The sequence below is a fragment of the Nymphalis io genome, chromosome 1, assembly GCF_905147045.1.
Source record: "Nymphalis io chromosome 1, ilAglIoxx1.1, whole genome shotgun sequence".
Lineage (NCBI taxonomy): Eukaryota > Metazoa > Arthropoda > Insecta > Lepidoptera > Nymphalidae > Nymphalis > Nymphalis io.
This window is the reverse complement of record NC_065888.1, coordinates 4,792,255-4,819,443: the sequence shown is the minus strand read 5'-3', so window position 1 is coordinate 4,819,443 and position 27,189 is coordinate 4,792,255. Positions and strand designations below refer to the sequence as shown.

Below are 27,189 nucleotides of genomic sequence, written 5' to 3'. Positions count from 1 at the left end.
CTTTATGTAGGACAAAATATGTTTAGAATAAATCGAACGTTATCCTAAGTATAAACGCGTAACTAGGGACTAAGTTTATTTTCCGTTCTTCTCAATAGAATATGAAGGTTGTTTTCGCGTTTTATTAATCTTTTTTATTGTATTAAGTAAGCAGTAAATATTTGATCAATGCATTCATTTTAACCGGATACAGTATATTTGTTCGAAGAAAAACGTTTATTAGTTTTTAGTAGTAGGTATGTTATATGATCTGTCTCGTTAAAAGTGATAATACGTCTGCAAATTAAAAATAGAATCACAATCGTCATAGCACTCTCATAGCATATCATTTATATTACAGTGATATATTATATCAAGTGTATTATAATATTATTCTACTTATTTATCTATAAGTTCATCACAAGAACTAACTCGATTGCCATAGAAATTTAAGTTTTATAACATTTAAATAACTGTTAATATGTCTTATATATTTTTGGATATAACTTAATTATGTAAAAGTCATAGCAAATATTTTAATCATCGAACTTGAACTTATCTAGCAAACAAAACTATATTAAATAAAATTGAAATGTACGTACTTTACTTAAGTACACTCTTAAAAGGATTTTTCATTTGTACTATAATACTACCAACATTTCGGAACCTTAATTCTACAACGAAGGTATGAAACTGATATACATTGATCTATAATGGCGCCGTTATGCAATTATTACTAATCAATATGTGTGTTTTAATATAATTGCATAGCTGCAAAACTATTCAATAATTATCTCAATAAGTAATAAACGTTTACGCCTTTATAAAGTAGCCGTGGATTCCACTAAGATAAAAAATAAATAAGTGTTTTAAATTTTGTGTGAATGTAACCAATATAAGCTGCCCTTACAATGATGAAATATTATGACTCACTAAGGTCGATGCGACGGATATGCAAAATGTTACCGGACGACCGTGGGGCCTGAAACGACCATATTATGAAACGTTAAAATAATAATAAAGTCTCTTGAAACTGGTTATCGTAATATAATATAACACAATATACATTAAAACGCAGCAATAAATAACTCTTATTAACTGTTATATAGCGATCAGTAAAATTTCGGTAATATTTTGACATTGGTTACCGATTTTAAGTCGATTAAAAAAGATACATTTTAATCGATTTAAAATCGGAATCGATATTGAACTGAAATAAAAATAATCGTAAGTCGCTAGCAGCAGTTACATACAAAATTCTCATAGTTATTCTCTCTTTTTCACTTTTGGCAATGTATATTTTTTTTATTTTTGTATATTGGTTATATATTTTTTTATTATACGAAATTATTTGCACTGTAAAATTCTCTATTCTTAGAATTCTTAGTGAGAATGTAGAATTTTTAATGAATATAGGCAATATTCATTAAATATAACTTTGAATCACTTTTACAAATCAATAAATAAAATAAAATTATATTGATATACATGTAGATATTCTATCTACGTCATGTTTTGGAATCTCATTCGCGTCTGTTTACAAGATCTGAAACTACTACGTCAATCGTTCGTCAACATAATATGAATGTTCAAAAAGGCAAATATATTGTTTTATTCAGTTACCTGTTACTTAATCAACACTTGCTTAACTTGTTGCAATAAAACACGTATATAAGTAAAGGTCACGAGTCCAGACAATCAGACGCCTTAATGTCATCTTAAAATAAAAACCTGTTGTTTTATGAACTCACAATAACTTAATTTGATATTTATGGTAAAACATCGAGTCAAACACCGGTTTCTTATATTGTGTCGGTTTAACCTGTGCGTCACAGCTTAGTGGTAATACCAACAGGATTGAAACGATCCGCGCGGATATCATCCGATTTTGATTTAAATAAAATAGATTATGTGAAGGTGGATTTCATTCATTATCAGCCGGGCTATTTGAGAACAACATACTCGAAACTCACCGCAAACGGTCGTGAAATATCAGAAATTAATATGCGACATTGACCATTATAATTATAATATTTCATGAATACACGCCTCAAAATAGTATATCACCATAAGTCGGATGTCAACATGTAATGGAGAAAGTTGTTGTCAGAATATTACTGGAGAATTTATTGACATATTCAATCAATAATCTGTCCATGGATACGCTACAATATGTCATCTAGGAGACTACCAGTTCGATTTCATGAATACTTTTGCATGTATGCGTTAATATTGAAAGAACTTAGGACACGTGACCAAATTGTCATGACCGTTTGACACAAACGTTACATAAAATTCTACTTCAAGATTTTACTAACAAAATATTCAAAGAAATTTCAAGCAAGTTCAATTTATATTTAAGAATACCTTAAAAATGTGATAACGTTTTTTTTTTTCAAAAATTAAAAACAAATAATTGTAAGTGCTTTAGTTTGAGTATTCATTTATTAAGGGTGTATATGACACATATGTACGTCCCTAAAGAGCATAGCATTCATTTTCAACCAATATAACATACAGTTTGAAATCGATGTATAATATAAATTTAACGCGAACAGGCCCGATATACGAACGTTTTTAAAAAAATATTTTTTTCCTTAGATATGCACACACGTACACAAAAATTATATGAATACGTACACACATACCAATTATCCACATAATAATTTTATACAATGAGTACTCGTCCCTATCATTGGTTTATCTGTTATTGTATTTCTTTTTAACAAAATAATATAATCTTTCCTTGCATATTTTTGGTACGTAAACCCTAACTGTAAAGATATATTTCTAAATTCTATTGATTACAGATTAATATTATATATATTATAATAAATAAGTTCAAAACGCCAATACCTTTAACATAATATATATAGTTTTCTTGTAAAGTGAAATCCGTTACAACGCTCTATTTGACGTTTCCATTTGCAATGTAACTAGATCCCGGAATGTTCGATGCACAAATTCACTCAACTGCAAACTTGGGAACTAGATATCGAGCTCGTTTTATACACACACACATAAGTGGCAGTCTTGAACCAAATTCACACACACTATCCAAAATTAGGTTCAGCTCGAATACGTGGTTATAAAACTTGTTGTTAATTGTTTGTTTACGATTTGGCAGCCACAGTGGAATTTATTTAACTTGAAATTTATTCGCACCTGAAGGTTATGAAATTTAAAAACTTAATTAATTAGTGTTAATAGCGCTGAGATCAGAATAAAATAATATGCAACTTATATGCTCACTTTGCTTAGTTTAAAGCAACAGCATAATAATGTTCCACTGTTGGATAAAAAACCTCCCTCTTTATAAGAAGGTTAGAAACTTATTCAACCAATATATATATATATATATATATATATATAATCCAGTACGGATTAATACACGCACACCTGTGAATGTCCCACTGCTGGGCTAAAGGCCTCCTCTCCCTTTTTTTGAGGAGAAGGTTGACAAGGTAGAAATTAACCAGCCTCATTAAGTACAAACAACGCGAGAGTGTAAAAACTTTGTTATTATTTATCAACACTGTTAATGGAAACCTTAACCTACTCCTGATTTGGCAGTATGCATTGACCGTTAATACTGATATGTTGAGAACATTAATAAATCTCTTCAGAACCATTAACTGTCAGTCTCCACAGACAGACATTCTGTATACGTATGTTAAAACCTTGACGAGAAGTCGTTACAGAAAACGTTTTAAGAGCAGCTGATGTCTTATCTCATATGATACTCGATAATTGCATCTTATTAACATTAATGAAAAATATTTTGTACTAAAGTTTTTAATTTGCAAAATAAGGTTTATGGTGGTACATTAACGGTTTATTTCAATCTTGCTGATTTACGAATAGTTTCAAAATGCGATTTGATTTATGCGTACTTTATTTCACTACTAATGTGTAGCTTAGTATCGTTTTAATTGCAAATTAGCTTGTATATCGCATGGTATATTGTAAATTATATTTATAATGTCTTCAAACACTTAAATATTGAAATTAGTAAACATGACAGTAGTAAGCCATTATGAGCCACAAACGTAACATACGACAACTTCGATTCAAATTCTACCCAAAAACTTTAATAACAAAGAATAAAATGAAATTTCAAGTAAGTTAAACAACCTATCCGGGTAGTGGAACCTTATTATGTCATAAACTTTTCCCTCAAATCTTGCACGCAAATATACAAAAAAATGCATATAATTTAAAAAATATACGGTAATTAGCTCTGCTTTCGTCTAAAAGGTTTCACTTAAACGTTACATTTATGAACGTTGCGCCCAATGAAAATCTGAAAGTTCAATAACCTACAAAGGATATCCGAAGGAAATGAATTCGATTATATATATTAAGCCTACATAATTATAACAAGTTTACTTTTAGCAAAAATCTATTTATCGCTTGCACTTGAACTTCATTATTAAATAGATGATAACTCTACAGCGTGGGCGTGATGGACTATAAATTCTGAGTCGTAGCATCGTTTCATGCCTACTTCCTGGGCTATTAAGTGTATATTTAGACTAAAATATTTTTTGTTATACTTTCATAAAACCGTTTCATACGATATAACATTACATTAAATTTCGTTTTCATGCCAGAAAGAAAATATTTTAGAAGAATATTTTATAATAATAATTTTCCTGGTTGAAGTTGGTGGCAACGTAAAAGCATTCAATGATCCAAGGCAGTTGAAACATCAATAAGATTATTTCGTTTCTTTGAAGCTATATAACAAACACCCCGCTCTCAGTATTCAGTTAATATTGGTTGCTCTATGCGCGAGCACATCGCGTCGTAATTCTTAGTATTATAAATGTTTAAGCGAAACCTTTCTAAAGCCATAACAGACTATATAATTCATCCTAAGTTGTGCGACTTAAAAGTAAAATTGTTTATTTTTAAGCAAAAAGTTAATATATTTTGGCTTCATTTGAAGGGATTTAGTTAATAGGATGTTAGATTAGATTATAATTTAAAAAAAAAAACTATGTTGCATAATTGGTCAGGCACGTGAACAGTTTACATGCACGGAATGAATTTTTATGTGGGCAATTTCTGTTCATCATCGTCGTAAGGGGCATGTGTACCACTCCGGATTTATCCTACAAGACTGGCCTAGATACCGCCAGCCGACGGGCCCTAACCAGCCAAAACAATATAGTTTTACCATAAATGCTTCGGAATGGGATCAAATATCAAAGTACCTAGGGAACTTGGATCTCTTAGTCCGGGTCGCATGTGTATTCACCAAACCGCATCGGATCAACGTGGAGGAAGAAAATCTAAAATCCTTTTTAATAGTGCAATCAGTGGTACATTCATAAGCTGTTCCTATTTCGTATATTCCATGTTGTTTCTAGTTCTATGTTGTATGACCTAGAAGTAATTCAAATAAAATGAGTGCATAAGTCTGTCTGTCCCTATTTGTAAATGTTTGTCATGTGACTAAGTACAGATTCATCTGAATATGGTTGCGGATATATTCATCTGGGTCATTCGATTAAGATGTCATCCGTAAAAGCTTAAGAAATGAATCAAAAACCAAATGACGTGACTCATTAACATCGAACTACTAAAGATAAGCCCAAAATATTTAAAAAATAAAAACTTTACACAAAACATTTTTATTTAACTTAATATAATATTTTTTTTAGTCAAATCGTCAAACTTGTCATAAAGTGTTTATTGGTACTTGAAGCATATTATTATTAAAAATAACATAAAATTCACGCATGTATCCATCGGTACTCTAAATTTAAAGCGAAATAATTTAAATTTTAAGCGAAGCGCGACTACTTATGTGATAATATTATATACTAAAAACCGAAACGCACTTATCTTCTGTTATAAGTTATATGTATTTTGGTTTAGTAGTTTACTCAGTTAGGTGTTACAGAAAAAACGTCACAATTTATTAGTATAGCTAATTAGTGTGGCGTTATTATGTTAGTACATAAAAATGATAGCCAATTTAAAAGGTCGTTTAATCAGGTTGTCTTATCCAAGAGTTTGCTTTATAACTATAACGTGAATTCTTACGTTAACGATTCATTAGACTTTGGCACTGTTAATAAAAACTGCTATAATTAATTGCGAATTCATTTGTTTTAGTAATAATAATAATGTCCTCTAGACCGATTTTGGCTACGGCGGCCAATCTCAAGAGAGATTAGCCAACTACGCAGGAGATATTATAGTGCACAAGTGTGTGCGCAAACACAGGTGCACTCTCTATTACCTAACTCTCATAATCTGATGGGATGGCAAACCGACACGACCGAAAAGAGTTCAGGCGCAAGACCAACGGCTTTACGTGCTTTCCGAGGCACGGGAGTGTACACACTTCCAACTTCCAAACTCCGGGCTGCTACTGAGCATTTTCTGAAAGAAAAACCTAATAACTTTATATTGGCCCGACCTAGGAATTGAACCCAGGACCTCCGGGTCATACTGTTTTAAGTTATTGACTTTATGTAACTGAAATTTTAAGTTGAATATTGAAAGCTTCAAGCTGTCTTCAGTAAAATAAAGAATGTTCTCTAATTTTAGGTATATTTTTCGTTTTTAGTTTTGTTGGCACATAGATATGATTTTTAATTGATTAAAATTTTATAGTGACTACTTTATTGTAACTCGCCACTAGATGGCGATGCAGCATATCAACTTCTATACTCCCCGATCGCCATAACAATTGGAATACATTTGGACAGGGAGAATAATTTTAATAGTTGGTTATAATATATTTTTTCAGAATTTTGCCTGTCTGATAATAAAACTAAAGTAAGAAGCATTTGCTAACTATATATATTTCATAACAATAATTATATTAAATTATCATAGGATTATCTTTATAAATAACGAAACCAAAATAAGCATTGAGAATATGAAACAGGAAACCCACAGGCAATATGGCCGTTGTATAAACTGAACAGAAATCGAACTCTTATAAAGTCAGCGTTATTATAAGACTGTTGATAATCTAGATGGTGAGATGTTTGTCGTATTCTAAGAAGAAAATGTATCTTGAAGTAAAATCAAACAACAACAAAAAAATTACAACAATATAATTGACCATTAAAGCAACAGTCGATCACTTCCTGCAGCTAACAAAGAGATTACTTGTTACTACAAACACATTTCTTGAAACAATCAGTTATTACAGACAATGGATTTTTTTCAATAAAAACGGGTTTATGTAACAAAAGTTTTTTTTTTTCAAAAAGTATTTTTGAAAATTATTTAATGATTGTTACTATTAGTCTAGTTTGTATTACTAGATGTGCGTTTTTGTTATTTATTAGCTACCAGTCCCGGCTTGGCACGGGTAGATTACATAAAAAGTTTATATTCAAGGACAACTAAAAACATACAAAGAAAAAAATCTTGAGTTTTCGTCACTATCAAACTAAAAGTTTATAAGCCATGAATAATAGAGTTAATTATTGACGTGTAATCAATTTGCAATAATTTAAAACAATTATATCTACGCAATGATTTTGTATTTTTATATTTCAATTATCGCTTTGTGAAAATTTAAACGGGTACTTGTATGTAATTCACGGTCTCCTTCAAGGTGAGGACACTATCGTCGCTGGACTGTTTCCAAGTACAACGCTTTTGAAATCTAGACATTACAGAGTTATTCAGACTTTTACATGTAAAAATTCGGCATTGCACTGCAATACAATAAAGTATTTTTGTAAACAATTGTAGAATCAATATTGTTGTTGTTGTTGTTATAAGCATTGTTTTTATAAAAAATATTTATATGAACAGTAAAAAAAATAATATGATTACAAAAAAAATCTATTAATTTATATGGGTATTGATGTAACGTGGTTATCATATTGTATTTTCATTAGTGTCGAGTACCAATGCAAAATTTTAGATCAACTATTTGAGTGATTGGGAGTGAAATTCGGTTACAAGATTTACCCCTCACACAGTAACATACTTTGGATAAAATCACAAAAAAAAAAACAAAGTTTAAAAAGCCCTTTCAGTGAGATATAATTTATCGAGAAAATTATTTAATTAATTAAAAGTTATGTAATTTTTTAACTACAACAAAAACCATTTTAAATTGGTACCAGAATACTACTATTTTAAACATAATAACCGGATTGCCAGACGCAATCGACGTCAGTATGGTTTTTTATTTTATTTTATGTAGTTTAAAAAACAAAATTAAAAATAACAACACGTCACAAAAAAGGTTTTTAGTTATAATTTTTTATATGTAATCAAAACGATTAAAGCTGAGAAATTAAATTTGGAAACAATAAGGTTAGTTTATATTTTTTAGTATTTTAATGATCAGCCGTAGGACCAATGACTTTACGTACTTGCCGAGGCAATGACGTGTTAAATTACCAGCCTCCTAACACGGTACGGTTTTTGAGAATTTCCAGAGAAAACAGACCGGGACTCGAACCCGTGAGTCACAATCTGCAGCCGTACAAACTAGCGTCAGACCAACGAGGCGTTTTAAGGCATAGGTATACAACGTGCGTATGTGACTTAGTACCTAATATGAGTTCGCGAAGTCACAAACTGCTCACATTATTATAATTTATACCTAATAACAGTTGGCGCACAAAAGTCAATTTACGTCATCATTTTTTTGCGAGAGCCATTTTTTAAATTCTGTATAGTACTTATATTAGATTTAAAAAACAATTTTGTTTTTTATAAACACAATATCACGCGATATCACGCTGTCATCACGTATTAAACAATACACAGACAACTACAAAGTAATTTTCTATAATCATTTGTAATGGATATCCAAAATGTATACAAAAAAACATATATACAAAATTGTGATTGTTAACGGATCAACTTAAGTCAGATTTATACTACAAATCAATGTCATCCTATTTTCCACATTGTTAATATTTATTAGGACTTTTATGCGATTTATCAGTGATTTGATGCATACATTATTAATACATAAAGGTCAAATTACAATTTATAATCTTTACATAATACATGTTAACGTTATTTTCGTTCGTTCCATTTATATATTTAACCTCAACAGTGAAATGCGTTGCGTTATTTATACGGTTACACACATTACACTTCCCTGAAGCCGAACAAAACACACTATTTAATCTAATATCATTCAATCTAATTTATCTCATTGCTTAAGTTAAAAATAAACCGTATATTCTGTGAGTGACGCAACGTTTCACCTAATCATTAGAAAACAATCCCGTCCGAACAATTAAACGAACTCGCGTAACTAGAGCTAATTATAAAACGGGTTACACCGATACAAAAATTGGAGTAGATACACACAATTGATAAAATTAAATAGTTGGTGTTTTGAACTGTTGCCAAAACTTCTGGCAGGTTGAGAGACACGGCGTCGCCCGAATAATTACAGACATTTCAAATATTTCACGACGATTATATTATTATTCAATAAATCTATTCATTAAGCAGTAGATTATTAGAAGATTATTTAGAAGTAGACTTTTTAAGCTTAGGTTACATTTATATAATACCATTTGGTATTTTCTTTAAGAACAAGTCTCCCGTGTAATATAAAGACGGTGAAAATCGATATATTCGATTAAAGTAATTGAATTAGCAGTGTAAAGAACATTCCTATGACGATGTTGCCAAACGCGTTCATAAAACGAGACGCGTATTAACATTTTCCTTTGTGTTACATTGCCCTAATTATGTAAATCCAATAAAAGTGTATATCCATATATATTTACATGTAAAACTACTATATACACTTCTCGTATTTATATACGTACCACTAGTGACCGGCATTTCAGTTATGTTTAAATATTTTAATAATGTATACATTTAGTGTCTTTAACTTATGGATACATTAGAATTACGTACTTATTCAATGGGTCAAGCGCCTGAACTAGGACGAGCGTGTGTCTCAGGCACAAGGAATATAACTACTTAGTCCAAAGTTGGTAGCACATTGGTGATTTATGGAATGATTATTATTTCTTACAGCGCCTGTTTTCATTTTAACCGTAAACATTTTCTTTTTACAAACAGTTCTCGCATTATATGTTAAAATGTATGTTGTATCAGAATTTGATTTAAATTCATTACATATATGCACTTTGATCTTATTTTATCTCGGCTTTGGAAGAAGGTGAAGTACTTCGTTATCTCGATATAATTAATTGAATGCATGAACAGATCTTTATGATTTAATTAATCTCCAGAGTCGTTTGAAATATCCGCCAATAAATTATGATAAAACATAGCTACGGGGTAACAACATATTTCTCTGAAATTGCAAGTGTAAAATCTGATTAAATTATATCAAATTTAATGAATAACTTAAAACAAGGTAAAATATAATAAAGGCAATTTACACGGGTTTTTGTGATAGCGAATTTTCCCGGAATAAAAAGTATTATATTAAAAAACTTCAACTTAAAAATTTACCTTTTACCTATTTAATTATTATTATTATTTTCATAATTTTAGAATATTAAAGTATTACATACTTATAGTTAGTAAAACATAATTTGGTTTATATGATACTAGTTCTAGGCCACGGCTTCATTCGCGTGTTAGGAGGGGTAGGTGTTAGGTATAAAGCTTGCTTCATACCAAATTTCATCAAAATCGGTTCAGTGGCTTAGCCGTGAAAGCGTAACAGACAGAGAGAGTGATGCTAATAATATTACTAGATAACTTCAAGCACCAATTTTAATCCTGTAGCATGACGATTAAAATATATGTAAGCGCCTGGTTGAATTAAGTTAACAACAACAACAACAAGTTTTTGATTATAATGTTAAAATGTAACTAAAATTGGCAAATTATAAATTAAATGTTATGTTCGCAATTTTTCGACAACATAGGTAACGATATGTCAATTAAACAGTGATATAAATAGTTACAAACACATTGCTAGACGTTTTGAATGTTATCATAACGATTCGATGTTGAAAGTGTTTGTTGTAATATAGTTAAGTGTATATTGTTAATATAGATAAAGTTAAGCCCTTACAAAACTGTTATTTTAAATGGCACACAGCTTAAAATAATAGTTACAGCTTCAAGATAATCACATGATATATATGGCAACACCGGTATAAAAATTTTATTGCTGACTGCCAACGCTAAAGCAGCTGTAAGTTACATAAATTAAAAAAAAAAACTATTCATACAACAAAGTGTGTGCAACCAACAACTTACTTAATTATTTAATACCCGTTTATAATTTATTACGTACTAATAGGTTTTTACGAAGATCTGATCGGGTCAAGATAAATTTACAAGTATATATTGATAGGATTATTTATACAGGCGTTCAAAACAAGTTTGTAAACTACGCTAGTAACAAACATACAAAAAATATTATGACACGCTTCATATAATTTACATGTATATAAATAATAACGTCAGTAATAAAACTACGAAAGCGATTCAAACCTATAATTTTATGTATCGATTTGTAATTTTGCAACTTAAATTGGAAATTCAATAATTATGTCACATTGAGTTTAAAGATGATGAAGCCAGAGGCTGAATTCAACTAATCTATATATTACGATACGTTCCCGATTCAATTCCGATCCAACTTTAAATAATCTATATTTGTTCGAATCGGAACCGAACCTATGATATGGTAACATATACCGTTATGTCAAAATCAAACTGTTAACTTATCTGGCATTAGTCGTTAATTAAATTGAAGAATATTAAAACGGATAAATGGCAACGATCACGCTTCGATACGATTGCGATAAAGTGACGATTTGTTAGTAGAAGAATAGTCCCCTGCATATTGACAGTGGAATTCTTTAACATAACGAAGCCCATCTATTTTTATTACTTGTACTTCGATTTGTTGCGTTCTATAGAATATTATTATTATTATTATTGACACTTTATTGCACCCAAACTTAAAACTAAAAATTACAATTTTTAAACAAAAAAAAAGTTGCATGAGGTGCAACAGGCGGCCTTATCGCTAAGCAGCGATCTCTTCCAGGCAACCTTTGGGCAGAGGATCATAATATTTATAAATGGGAAGGGTACAAGCCAGTTTACCTATATACTACATACACTACTACATACATAATACATACATACATATATATACTACACTACTATTATATATAATATAAATATATATTAATATATGTATAATAAATACATACATAAATAAATACATAATATATATATATATATATATTTTTTTTTTTTTTTTTCTATAAATGTAATTAAATTTATTAATATATTTAGTATTAAACTATACCCTGAAAGTATAAATAGGATACTGTTCTATACCTACATGTTTTTAAATAAATAAATAAAAACAATTTAAAATACTTTTTGTTCAAAACGGTTATCGCGTGTTCATGATCCTTAATTAGTATCATGTTCAATATAAATTTTAATTTGAACTTTTGTGATTGTCGTTCATAATAACTGTGATAAATAAGTTATGGCTTTGAATGGTGTTACTTATTAATTTACACGGTGTATCGATGCGTGACTTTATTGATAAGAGGATAATTAAAACACGCGTGTAATGTACATAGTATTCTGTGTACGTTATTCTAAAATTACAATTGACTTACTTTTATGGAAGTGTTTAAATACTAACTATATAAACTCCTTAAGAATAAAAAATCGATAATAGTGAAGTATGTTTTGTGTATTATGCATGTAACTTTTAAATACAGTGTAAATGAAATGATTTATGTGGAAATGAATGTCTATAAAGAAAGTCACAAAAAATCAAGTGAAATTATTCATTCATAGTTAAAATGTTTATGCTAAATACTTGAAACGTGTACACGATATATATAAAAAATATAAATAAATATATACACATATAAATGTAATTATATTTACGTATCAGATACCTTATCGATTATTTACTTGAACGTACGACCTCGACTGATAAATTTATTAATAACCTTTATCTGTCAGATGTAAAAAGCGGAGCGTTTGATTGAGCGCTGAATAAATCTGACTCGCAAAACCTATTTACAGAAATTATTATGTTAAGGTCCTTTTGAAAACAGCCAGTACGTATGTAATACATTTTATATAAAATGTATAATGATATTGTTAGGTTATTGTAACATTCATTGTATTACTATGTACGCCTATTCGATATTTTTTTTTTCTAATTGTTTTGTAATTTTCTCTGTAAGTGATTTAAATGTAAATCTTTTGAGAAAATAAAAGTATTTAACAGTAAAATCATAAAGACGAGGATTTATAGTGTAACGTGTTTACCATTCCAATAAAAAAAAGAATTGTGCGTGTCAATAGAGCTACAAGAAAATTAAAAACATAAATGGAAATATGCCTACGGTTCTTATAATGCGTATTAAATTATTTTACTTAAATTATATTTATACTTTTGTTTTAATATAAATGCTTAACTTTTAACTACGACCATGTATGAACACGTTTATACTTTTAACCTATGACCTAAACAGGTTTTACAACTTATCATTGACAAATTACGTTATATTTTTAATAATGTTTCCTTTATAATGAAGACATATAATAACGTCAAAAATAAATAAATGGTAGAAAGTATAAAATCTAAACTTAAATTAAGGAACTAATTTGATTTTCTTTTCATTTATTAATATTAAAAATGAATATAAAATATAATTAACATAAATGTTTTTGCATGATAAACGAAAACCAAAATATAAATTAATAACTGAATATCATAAAAATATGATGTTTTTCTTAACGTTTATACGAAGCATTCGTTCACAAGGAAAAACTTACACGATAGAGATGCAAATAATCAACTTTGACCCAAACATTTCCGAGTAGCGTCAAAATTTTTTTTGCATTTCTTAAAATCGTAGCTTTAATGGTAAGCTGATAAAATTTGACAGTTTAGTGAGTGCCACAAAAAATATAGAAACTGTTTTGTGAAAAACATTTTTTTCATAAAATTTAAACATGTATGGATTGTGGAACTACAGTTTTCGAAAAAAAAATTGGATTTCGTTTAATTGCTTAACGTTATCTGTAGATAACATATTATAATCTGCATGACGTCAAACTTACGAATATCCTGCTTTGCGAGGTTAAATGAAATCACTTTTTATTCCTCGAACTATTTCAAAATATGTACATATGAATATAACACTACGTAATACCTTTTTATACCAAATGTAACGGAATCATGTATTTATAAAGTGAAATTTCTTTGGACTATATATATATATTTCAAGGTCCAATTTGAAAGCAACGTTTGAGTTTTTTTTGACACAAATATGTTCAAGGTACTTCTCTGTCAAGTTTTCTAAGAAAATAATAATAATTGAACATCTTCTTTTAATTTTTTTATTCATATTTATATATATTCATTAAAACTTTCCAAAATATAGTTTCCTTTATTTCCAAGCCAACTTATCCAAACTAAACTATAATAATAATAATTTCAAAATATTTTATGACATCCTTACAAAACGCACTTATTATCTGGAATCTATACTTATTATTTTTCAGAAAAGTTTGTCGCAGATTATGCTGCAATTATAAAAAAGGACATTATAAAATAAGGACTCATCATTTTCATAATTTATTTTATGATGTACTTAATTAGGATTTATATTTTTGATCTGAGATTATTTTTAGAAAAAAAAAGGAAGAACGCCGCCAATTCAGTAATAATTGGTCGTCGTTTGATGTGATGCAGTTTAATTAAAGCCAATTGCTTTATCCCTTTTCGAACTGTCTTCGACATTTCATTGAACCTAAATGTTAGCGACTGTATTTTGATATTAAAAAAGACATGTAGTTATTATACCATAGATATTCAAAATACTATTAATTAATCAACTATCTTCTATAGAGGCTGGTTTATTTATATTTATGTCTATGTTCTTTTTTTTAATTTATTTTGAAAAAGGCAGGCAAACAAATTTGGCCTCAATTTCTCATTTATATTACATTAATGTCTTCCTGCTTTGTCAATCCTTCCTAAATTATTGAATTTCCTTATAAAAATTATTTAGATCATAAAAATGTCATAACCTTAGAAAACACACTCAGGATTTGAGATCCTAGATAGGCAAATCTTCAAGGGAAAGTCTAGTATTCAGTCTCTCGACCGGTGATGCTATAAAGGGCCTGACCTGTTGGGCCGACACAATTTACACAGTGTAAAAGAAACTTCTTAATTTATCGTTATTATAAAAAATACATGTACTTCTTACGCAAACGCTTGCTATCAATGATTAAAATATTTATACACGACGATAACATGAAAAAGAACATTCTTAAGTCTCTAAAATTATGATATACAATTATTTTAAACATTTTTATAATATTATGTATAGTATATAATCACTGTAATATACAAACAATTACTGCACGACGTAAACGAATGTTAGTCACATACATACAATATTGTGAACTTTAGAATTGAACTGTGGACCTATTGAATCATTTGAAATATCATTCAACTGAACATTTTAGCATATCGCTGTCAATTCGTAAACATAACAAAAAGCGGATTTAACTTTAGTTTAAAAACTAGAACTTCGAATATTTCATTATGCGCTTGCCCTTATGTATTCGATTTTCGGGTTTGCTTCGGGTTGCTATTTTTTTTAATCTATTTTTTTTTTTATCTAATCTTAAATTCAATTACTTCCTTCTCGGCAGCTTATACTGAGGCACGGGAGTGGAGTGTTGGAATATAGAGTGTTCTGTGTTTAATTACACACACTCAGCCACTATAATATAATTATGTTGCGTTGTTCGCTAGGGAACATCCTCATCAACATAATCCCTTAGTACACACGTCACCCACACATTATCTCATAATATATAACAGTCTTGTGATATAAAAAGTATAGGTTGAAATTACGTCAAATATAATGATTAATGAATGCATTAATTCAACGAAAAATATAAATGTTTTGATTACGTAACGATGATATGATAAACATTTTAATTAAATTACAAACATATGAGTCTAACGTGCGTTTATTGAATATGTATAACAAATAAGAACTCGTTTCACGCAGTTATATGTTAATGCAACATTTTTTAAATGTTTTTTTTTTAATATTTGGGAGGCAGATGTTAAGTGGTCACCACCCATAGACATTGGACATTCTAATAAATATTAACTATCCCTTACATCGCTAATACGCCACCAACCTTGGGAACTAAGATATTATGTCCCTTATGCTTGTTACACTGATTCACTGAATCTTTAAACCGGAACACAACAATACTAAGCATTACTGCTTGACTGTAGTACATATGATGTGTGGGTGGTACCTACCCAGACCCTACTACCAAGTAATTACACCATTACAACTTCATGGATGATAAAATATAAAAACGACGTCACCATCACATTTAAAATCCTGTATTATTCAGGTCACGAGATAGTTCTGTGTCAAGTTTAATTAAGATCGGTTCAGTTAGTCATACAGATAGAATTACATATTTATAATATTAGTCTGATGATAACATTTTAAAATTGTACTGAAATAATTTAAAAAGAGTCTTACTCACCATACAATATTAGCTCCAACAATCAAGACATCCCACGTCTTGCACTTCTGTAACAAGAAAAATAAGTGTTCATGAATGAAATATTAATTCAATAAAAAAAAAATCCAAGGTATCGTTTCGCGTCTGCCATAACCATTAAAACATCTTGCAGCTGCACATATTCCCGTAATGTTGAATACAATAAAAAAGTACGCATCAACGATCGTTTTGGAAGAATCCAAATTGTAAACAACAATTATTAGACCCGAGCAGATGTCTTCGTTACATTCATACACACATACTTCGTATTATTAAAAGCAGGTAAAACATATGATATAAATATAGCATCTTGACAATGGAAGGTTACTACTACTACATTTTAACTGCAAGCTTATAAATATAACAAATTTTGATTTCTCTAATCGCGGTCATCCTGGAAAAAAAATTGGTTTTTCTGTCGAAAAATTCCCAGTAACGACACGAAGCCTTTTCTGTTATAGCAAAAGTAGACGAATGGACCATGAGTGTTTATCTTGCGCTTGATCTTCATTCAGTCGTGTCGGATTGCCGACTCATCAATGATCAGACTATGAAAGTGAGGGTATTGTGTGTAGCTTTTGTTGTATTGTTTGCGCACACTCGAGAACTATTATATCTATTACGCAGCTAGCTAGCTCTTCGTTGTACAGGTTGCGTGGCCGAAATTGATCAGGACATAATCATCATCACTTCCTACGTAATATAAAATTCTATATAGCTTTATAAGCAGGTGTTAAATATATAGTCAAGTTTTCTTTACCTATTATAAAACTATCCCAATATGTTAGCTGTTAGCCACTATTTATTAAATCCAGTTCCATCATCCACTCTAAGGTGATAAAGGTGATAAAAGTTTGTGTAATAACTCTTGTAAGAAAGAGCTATGGACATTGCTATTTAGAGATATTGTATAGTGACGCAAGCGAAGCCGAAGGAAGCCTATAACTAGTTAGTTTATACGGTAAGTTTAGTGAATAACGACAGATCATTAAAAATATGTTTTATTACATTGTATCCACTTTTTTTTTTATTTGATCAGTATTTCAAAGAAGTAATTATTATATTTTTGTATAATAAATAAAGAGAGTTTTAGTCAATCAATAAACAAATGCTTTTATTATATTGTACTTATATGTATATAAAAAATAAAACTTTGTTGTTATTATAAAAATATAGCGCAACCTTAGTTGCCATCATTTTAATAATTTAAATCTGATGAATCCTAAAGATTTTTAGAATGTTCCATAAAGTACTTAAAGCACTTACAGCGTATAAATACATGGTAATGTATTTTATCATGAATACTTATAATTCATATAAGTAATCTAGAAATATCGCAGAACATTGAAAGATAAATTACAGTCGTGATCATTTCGGCCTCATTATTGGATCATAGGTTATCGGAGAGATTGCGGAATTCTGCTACATATGTGTAACCAACTCGCGGTAAACCACAGCGGACTTAATGTCAGATAAGCAATAAATTAAATAATTGTTTTTTTTATTGGCATTTGAACAAAGAGGTTCTATTTACGTTTTTTTAATTATAAAAAATAACGTAATAGAACTCTATTCTTGTCATGGTTTTCAAGGATTTACTATTGCGAAAATAAGCACCATTACCGAGTCCGGTTTTAGTTACCGGTTTTTTGAGTGTGGCGTAAATTTGAGCAAACTAGTATGACGTACTTATTATTCACAGATAACACAAGGTTAGTGGAATTTGTAATGACAAATTATAACTGATTGGATAACAATCAATTAGAATAAGTCGCTGATAATGTTATCAGTCATTTATAATATTTCTTCTGGTTCGTAACTGCATTTATGGACGTTACTTTTATGAAAAAAAAATATCATATCTAATATTAATTGTCAATCGATTTGGTCCACGATAGCGAACATGCCTTCATCAGCGATATTCGTCTAGTTTTATTGATTGATTAACTAAGCTAGTCGATACGTATTACGCTTCTGTTTGGTTTGCATGATATTTTCAATATTTGATAATAATTATCGCTGTTATAATATTTTTTATAGGATAGAGTATGACAAATTTGCAATCTACTGAGATTATGAGAGTGAAGAGGAAATACAACGCCCTAACTATATATTATCTGGCAACGGCATTTCACAAAGATATAGCTGCGATTATTGTACATAATATGTGTATAAGGTTTTTATTTTGTTCCTGAAATACTTACTACTTAACCTCTGCAGACACTGACCGGCCAACTTAGTTTGCGCTTATCAGGTTATGTGTTTGATACGGTAATTTATGATATCCCTGTCAAATCCAATAATTATTATTAAGCTTGTGTTAAAAAATCTTAAAAACAATTGCTGACATTGATATACGTTAAAAAACACTAAGGAATATGAATGTTAAATTATAATGACTACGTCATATCGTCACTTGTATTTTAAAGGCGCTGACTTCACTCTTGTGACATTATTATGCGACATTGCTTTATTTAAACTATGAGTTTATTGTATTAACTGATACGAACGAACTAAACGGAAATATTATGAAAAATAATGAAATTGCAAATTATACATAGACAACGCAAACTTTATATATTTATATATATTTTCCAAAAATATGTATTTGTCACTTCGAGTAATAGTGCGAAAACTTTTATTAAAAATAGTATGAGGGCTCATTCATCGCCCATTCTTACTGTCATGATTTCAACTAAACAATGTTATTTTTTCCTTAGCATTTTCTTGATTAAGTAACATCCTGAGTAAGTCTCACTGAGGCAAGGAGTCCCCTCCTACTTTTTTGAGATCTAGGTTTGGAGCTTATTCCACCACGCCGATTGTTCAAGCTGGAACCCGCGATCGGTTAAGATTCACGTGTTCTAGCCAGTGGACCTCGGCTTCTTGATTAACGTTTTCTATTTTGTAATAACGACAATTGATTTGTTACAAAGTTTAACGCTATTTAACCCACGACAATTCCCTTAATTGTCTAATGATCTTAATTACCATCGGAACTAATTGTAAGCTTTCTAAACACAGTTCAACCATAATAGCAGCTCGGTAGAATGTAGAATCTGAACCGGTAGCAGCTTTAATTCTGATCAATTGTAAATTACGTTTAAAAAGTGCTAGTTATCCTTAACCCTACTTATATTAAATTTATAATTATTTAATAGTTTAATGGACAAATGTAGATTATGAGTAAGTGCCAGACAAAAAACTTCTCTTTAGGAAAGACTGGTTTATAAAAAAATCAGTGGTGCTGCCCTAGATAACCTGCGATTGTCTTCTATCCAATGGGCTTTTCAGCTATTAATGAATTAATTGTACCTGAGACATAATAATGTAATCAAGATGCTGTTCTGAATGAATTGGGTCATTACTCCCCTCTCAATAGAATTATGAGAGCCTATAATTCAATAAGCGGAGACAAAGATTTAGATATTTTCGGTAATATGAAAAAATTTAAAAATAAAATATTAATTAAAAATACTCAAAATTGTTTAGTTTAGATAGTTTACTTATGTTCTTATCTTTATTCTGACTTATTGTTGTTATATAACGGTTTTTAATTAGCTTTTTTTACCTTCTGTTTGTTGTCGCTTAACTCTTATTTTGTGCATGCTGTTATCACCTATAAGTAAGATACCACTAGTCTTATTTTTTATTCATGTATCTGGAATGTTTTTAGTGTGTATTTTGTTGGTGATCTATAAAAAAATAAATAAATAAATAAATAAATAAATAAATAAATATAATCAAATCATGAAAATATTTGTAGCTGACTGCGCGGTAGTTAAAGTAACGGTGCGCATAAACCGCTGCAAATACCGTACGATTAAACCAAAAATGGCTTGAAACTACACCGGTCTTTTATTACCAATTTTGGACTTATTAGATTAACTTACATATAAACAGTCTTACTTATAAATGTTGCTTAACGAGCGATGATTTCTCTCTTTCTGTCATCATTGATTTGACATTGACAAGAAGAAGACACTGCATTGTTTAACTAATCCTTTAAATAAAGTCGGAATTGTATAGAGTTTTTCTTAATTACATACTACAACAATAACTGCTTAATGAAAGTGATGTACATATATATATTTAATTATTATTTCTACGTTTTGTGAAAAACGCGATTAATATAAAACATAAATAATTTAAGTGTCTATATTTAAGTTGTAGTTATATTTTTTTTAAGCCAAGTAAAAATAAAAACTGTCACATTTTCATGTCATCGAGCTTTTTGGGCTTATCTTGAATATGAAATCAAAACTGCACTCTCGTTACCATAGTAGGCTTAGATAATGATCATGCTCGCCTTGACTAAAGTCATGTAACCTAAAGAACGATGATGATTCACTCACGGATTTTAAAATACGAATAAAATTTTCAAAAAATACAAAACGCTTAACATCTCATTCCAAATTCAAATTTTGAATTTTGAATATAATAAAAAAGAAATTTACGGTATAACTTTTAAATAGATTTCAAGGGTTACATAAATCTAATAAATAAGGGACAAAACACACATGTATGGTTGACAATAATTATAATATATAAAATAACTCATACTACTATATATCCATATAAAATAATTTGGATGATTCACTTAATCACTCCTAAAGATTGGAAAGATTCGAATGATTGTATTCAATTTTGAATCGGAGGTTATGCGATACTTTTTTATACTCAATGACTAATTAAAAGATAATCGAATAGGGCTTCTACTCTTCCAATAAATTAGTTCATAATAATTGTCTGTCAATAAAACTGTCTTGAGTCATTACAACAATCACCCGTATGAATTTGAAGGCATTTTAATATGTTTTTTTTAATAATAAATTTAATTTAATTCAATTTTGAATATTTACAATTATTGATTGATTACATTTCGTGTGTTTGCATTGAAATATAATGGTCATCTTTTGTAACAAAACGGATCATTTTTGTCACGTTTTCAAATGTTTTTGTGAAATAAAAAAAAAAAAACTGAGAACGATGAATACAGTTTAAACAACTCTGCTGATAGATCTGTGTGCGTAGTGCGATTTTAATGGAATTCCGATTATTGTCACTAGATGGCGATGTTTTCATTCCATACAAATCGTAGTTAAAGTCAACGCAATTGAATAAGTAAAAAAGTCGCACTAGGTACACTGACAATCAAGTTTAGCCAACCATTGTGCGCAAGTGAAAGTCTAGTCATACGACTAGAACATATTGGGTGTACATAACACGCAAATCGTTTGTGCAAAACAGATCATACGACTGACATCTTTATGACGCATTCCTTATTTCACAATCAAAATACTTGCTTTAGGTAAAGGCTTGGTAAGTAGGCTCTTGCTCTTCAATCGTCAACGTATAAATGAAATTAAAGATAAAATAACCATCGGTTTGGCGTGTAGATTCCACCGGCAAGAATCTCATTAGTTAGATAAAGATATAGTTATAATTATACTATTTTATGTATCCCTCATGAAATTCAACGAAAACTAATTTCACGTTTTTTTTCCATGTAACCATTTATCGAGTAATAATTATATAATCATTTATATTTTTAAACAGGAGATTTCTATTTATTAATAAGCAAAGTTGAATGACGAATTTTGTAAGAATGCAGTTTAAAAATATTTAAAATAAAAAATATTGTGTATCGATTACCATATTAACCTATATTTGTCACGAAAAAAACATCAACAAAAACAATCTCTATTATTTTATGTTTACAAAAATAAGAAGTACAACTATCGTAAAACACCCGAGATCGGTGGATTAGGGAAGATTTATTATATTTAAGAAAACATTTACGATCCTTTAAAGTTCACATGTGACGTTGATAAATGAAGTATTATAAAGAATTGCAGTTTACGCAACAAGTAAATCAATAGTAAATAAAACAATTACGTTATATGTTTCTAAAAATGGCGGTTACTTTACACTTTTTTTTTATCTGATCTTGTCACTAGTTAATTAATCAACAAGTATTTGAATAAATGTATATAATTTGAGTAATTACTAACCATCAAAAACTGGTGGTAAATTTCTGATCAATGTTAGATTCAAAATATGAGTAAATACTGAAGGCTTATTGCTCACCTGTTGCGTCATCAGCTGACATCAACCAAATGGCTCTTTAAATTAAACAATTAAATTAATCCATTGATCAGCATTATATTTTTAAAGTTTCTAACTATAAAATTCAATATTATATTTCATTATTTTGCATATTTTATGTATCATATATGTATTTATCTCGATAGTGAATAAAAGCATATAGGGCAAATGCAATGTCCTCCTCAGCTGCGTCATAGTCTGGTAATAAATAATTAATGTTATGTAAATAAACCGTCCGACATCAAACACGTAATAAAATATTACAACACTTCGTTCCGGGAGATTCGAATCTTGCAAATAAGAAACATTTGCGGTTGGTTGTTGTTACGCATTAGTGCGTAAATTGCATGCGAGAAGTAATCCCATCTAGAGATTATTCATTAGTAATGTGTGTTTCTAACTGCAAACTATCGTGGGAAAATAAAACATTTGTGAGTAATTTTAAAAAAGGAATTTTAATTTTATTTAAGGAATTAGCGAATAATTCTGGAATATTAACGCGAGGACGATTTTATTAATATAATAACTTCAGTTCATTTTAAAAAATGTTACTGTGTTTTTAAGATTTAAACAATATTATCAAACTTTACTCAAGTCATGACAGGTAACACTTATTCAATTCAAATTAAAATATGAAAAAAATAAAATACACGTATAAAAGTTATTGGTCCTGCGCCTGAATTCCTACCGGTCGTGCCGAATCTGCCGCCCCGTTGATTATATAAGAGAATGGAAATAAAGAGCGTATTAGTGCACTATAATATATCCTGCGCAGTTAACTTGCCTTTCCTGACAATGACCATCGTGTCTCAAATTGGTCAGAAGAACAAAGAATTTAAAATGTTATCGTATGTAAAAAAATGGTAACAGATTATTAATAAACAAAAAATAACGACGGATGAAGAAGAAAGTTACAGGCGAATTACGTGAGTTTATCTTGTCATTAATACCAACATAATTATCTATAATTAATAATCTTCTAATTATTAGCACGGTTAGTGTATTTATAGCATTATAACATTAATGTTTGAAACCGAATGAAAGTTCTTACTAGCTGATAATTATGTTTGCATCAACAAGGTCAGGATGAACGTCTTGTTGACACATTGGACAGATTAAATAGTTAATATTGCTTCTATGAATTTCCTTTATCACTTGGGAAATACATATTAATACTACAAATTTTAAATATGTCGTAGTTTTTTTAATATTTAGAACACAGACGAAAAAAACTTTTATCATCGGTTAGGTAGGCACAATGTCACAGATGAAAAAAAATGTCCGAAATTCGATAAGCAAAAACATATCAACTACAATCCACACGAAAATATTTTAAAATTAACAAAACGACTACACTAAAGCTACATGTGATAAAGAAAACAAAAATACTTCGTCTAAAAATATTCAGCGAATATTGTTAAAGTAGAATAGCGTGTAAGAGACACCTTTCAAATGCTTGTGGGTGTGATTGATTCATCGTATTTGTAACAACCTACCTACTGACATTGGTGACAATATGTATATATCTTTCTCATATACTTTAGTTTCCTTGAAAAACGTGATACGCTGACGAAAGGTTTACTGTGTGAATTATCCAAGTAAAAAAGTGATATCATTTATGCAAATAGGCGTGGCGCTGATGACAATCGTATGTTACGTAACAATATTTAAATATCGATTCGGAGCAAAATGTAAAATATATATTCAATATCAGTTTAAATTGAGTTAAAATATTGGCACAAAATATGGAGAGTATCAGAGCAAAAAGTTAACAGCCATTAAAATTCTTAATGCTGTAACGGGGATTATCTCTAATTAGCTTCAACCGCGCAAACCGAAAAGATTTTTGACAAACACGCGGACAAAAAAAGGTCGTTAGGCCACATTGGACGGAAGAGAGTACAAAGGGCCTTCGGTGTCGGAGGTCTTGTAAACAGAGTGTAAGGGAAACGATTTTTTGTAGTCGATTTAGAATCGGGCGTCAGCGAGACGGGTTCAGGTAAGAATTTCTAGCGGTTAGTTCACATTACTTCCATTCGATATTATCTCGGTATTCGTGGTTACATTTAAGTGCAAACGTTCCTATCTCCGAGTCGACTGTTTGCACAAATAAGGACGACCTTACAGCTAGCATACGTGACTCTTATTGTATAAAACATTGCCTTTGTAAAACGACATTTTATCTCTATATTCTTACTAAATAAACATGAACTAAATCTATATTAAAAACAATTTGTTTTTTTTAAGAGAAATAGCGTATTTTAAATATTCTGATGGATTGATCAAAGCACATATTACGAATATAACCTTGAAATTTGTACCTTTATTTTGTAATGGTTTATCTTACAGTATCTAGCGAAATCTTAATTAAATTGAATTGCAAGAAATTGGAAAGAGTAAAGGGAACTCTTAACCTTTCTCTGATTAATCTATTCAAAGTGATATTCTTTTTAGACTTTTAAGATAAATAGATATAGTTTATATTTTTTTTGAATAAGACAAACGCGTCTTATATTTATCTTACTATCTGCGAAGTTATTTTGAATATTTATAATTTTCAAATTCATCTAATAACATTTAATAATATTTAAAGAATTTAAATAGTATATATGTATCTTGTATCTATGTTTATATAGTCACGAAGTCCATAGCAATATTAGAATCTAATTTATGACGTTTAATTTGTACAATAGAAAAAAAGTCAATTCTTATCTCATTTCCTATATATTATTTAACAGGAAAAAATAACACATGAATCTTCTCACGTTTTGCGAATTCAAATAAAAATATATTATGTTACGGAGAATTAGATACAATATGGTATGCAAAAAAGTCATTGACACTAATTTGTTTCTTTTTTTGTGTTGTTTCATTGGAATATTCGCTTTAAGATTAAAATAATTCTACGAGTCTGATTATATTTTAATAAACCGTTACAAAACATGAAATAATTCAAGTTCTCTAATCTATAGTAATTAAAAAATATTCATGAAACGATTTTAATGGAACCGATTTTTTTATCTCATGGACATTCAAAATTTAATAAGAATACATATCTTATTAATATAATAATAATATCCTGGTAAATTATTTACACACAGCCATCTGATCCCAAACTACGCAGAGCTTGTGCTATGACAACCAGACAACTGATATACTACTTTTTCTATTGTAAATACATACTCATATATACAGCCAAACAGACATGTTCATGCACACAAATGTCTATCCTGGGTGGAAATCGAACCCCCAACCTTCGGCGTAAAAGGCAAGTATCTACCAACCACGCCAACCAGCCCGTCAATGTAATAATATGGACTAGTAAAGGCTAAAAGAAAACATTAACATTAACACAATGAAAATCTGATACGCGTGTAAACAATATTAAATTTATGTATGCGAGGGTTACCATTGGAACCTTGAATTTGAATATCTTTGGATCCAGACGGGTCAAAACCATTCATATTCCACCTCCTAAATATTTATCACGTCAGACGAATAATGATTTTTTTTTCTATTTCCGTTTGTTATGTTTAAACATTTTATGTTAAAATACAGTCGTAGCCATCACTATTTTATATAAATAGAATAAAAGATACTGCAGTTATATAAATAATGTTAATTGCACTTTATTGCAACGCATACCAGATGTTTAAGTCGGTTAATTATAAAACATTCATTTATATTTTGTCGCTCAAAACAAACCGAATTGACACGATATATTATCCACTTTTTGGCTTCATTAGACCACGTCGAAAATACCAAAATATAATATTGTCATCTAAAAATATATAATCGAAGTTTTAAATCAATTGATGTGAGCGTGAAGTCATAGTCATATCAATACAAAACAAAACATAATCAAAAATTATGAGTATTGAATTACAATTAAACAATCCGTTTTTGTCATCGACATCATCTATCTGCGTTAGTAGACCAAGTTGAGCTCCAGTAGTCAATTAAGACGAAGTCATATTTGTATTAGTATAAATACAATAATGGCAATCACGCACGAAAATAAAGCAATGCGAATCGTTATGATCGATTCAATGCAACCAAGTGTTACGTTGTAATTGAATGGTGAAATGCAATTGATATTCAATAGACAATAACAACAGATGTTGTTAATTCTAATGTCACGTGTGTTCTACATTATAAATTTAAGAATATCAAATAATAGGAAGGTAATTTAAAAAATAAATAATTAAGACACTTCTGATTTATTTATCTTTTATTTAAATTGTACAGTAACGTTCGTGTCCTAATGGTTCTTTTTAAATCACTATGTGACATCCTTTAGATTTTAACGATCGCTTCTAGACTGTCCCAAATTTAAATATTAATATTGGAAATAACAATTGATGAAAAAGAAGCAAAATCACGTTCAATTTTTTCGCCTAGTAGATTTAAAAAAAATAATAAACAAGTGTAAAACAACAATAAACAAGTGTGCTTCTGTATTATTAATAAAAATATTGAATAACTTTAACTTTTGCTAAGATTACTAATTGTAAAGGAATAGATAATTGTATAAGAAATATTACAGTGCACGAAGAC

At 29.5% G+C, this 27,189-nt stretch overlaps 1 protein-coding gene across 1 annotated transcript in view; it reads right to left on the bottom strand.

The window, feature by feature from the left end:
* Positions 1-27,189, bottom strand: part of LOC126780915 (protein windpipe) — a 48,456-nt gene that overhangs the window by 6,830 nt on the left and 14,437 nt on the right. The window contains exon 2 of the mRNA XM_050505612.1: positions 16,507-16,553. The gene's annotated coding sequence lies outside the window, so the exon portion shown is untranslated. The remainder of the gene's footprint in view (positions 1-16,506; positions 16,554-27,189) is intronic.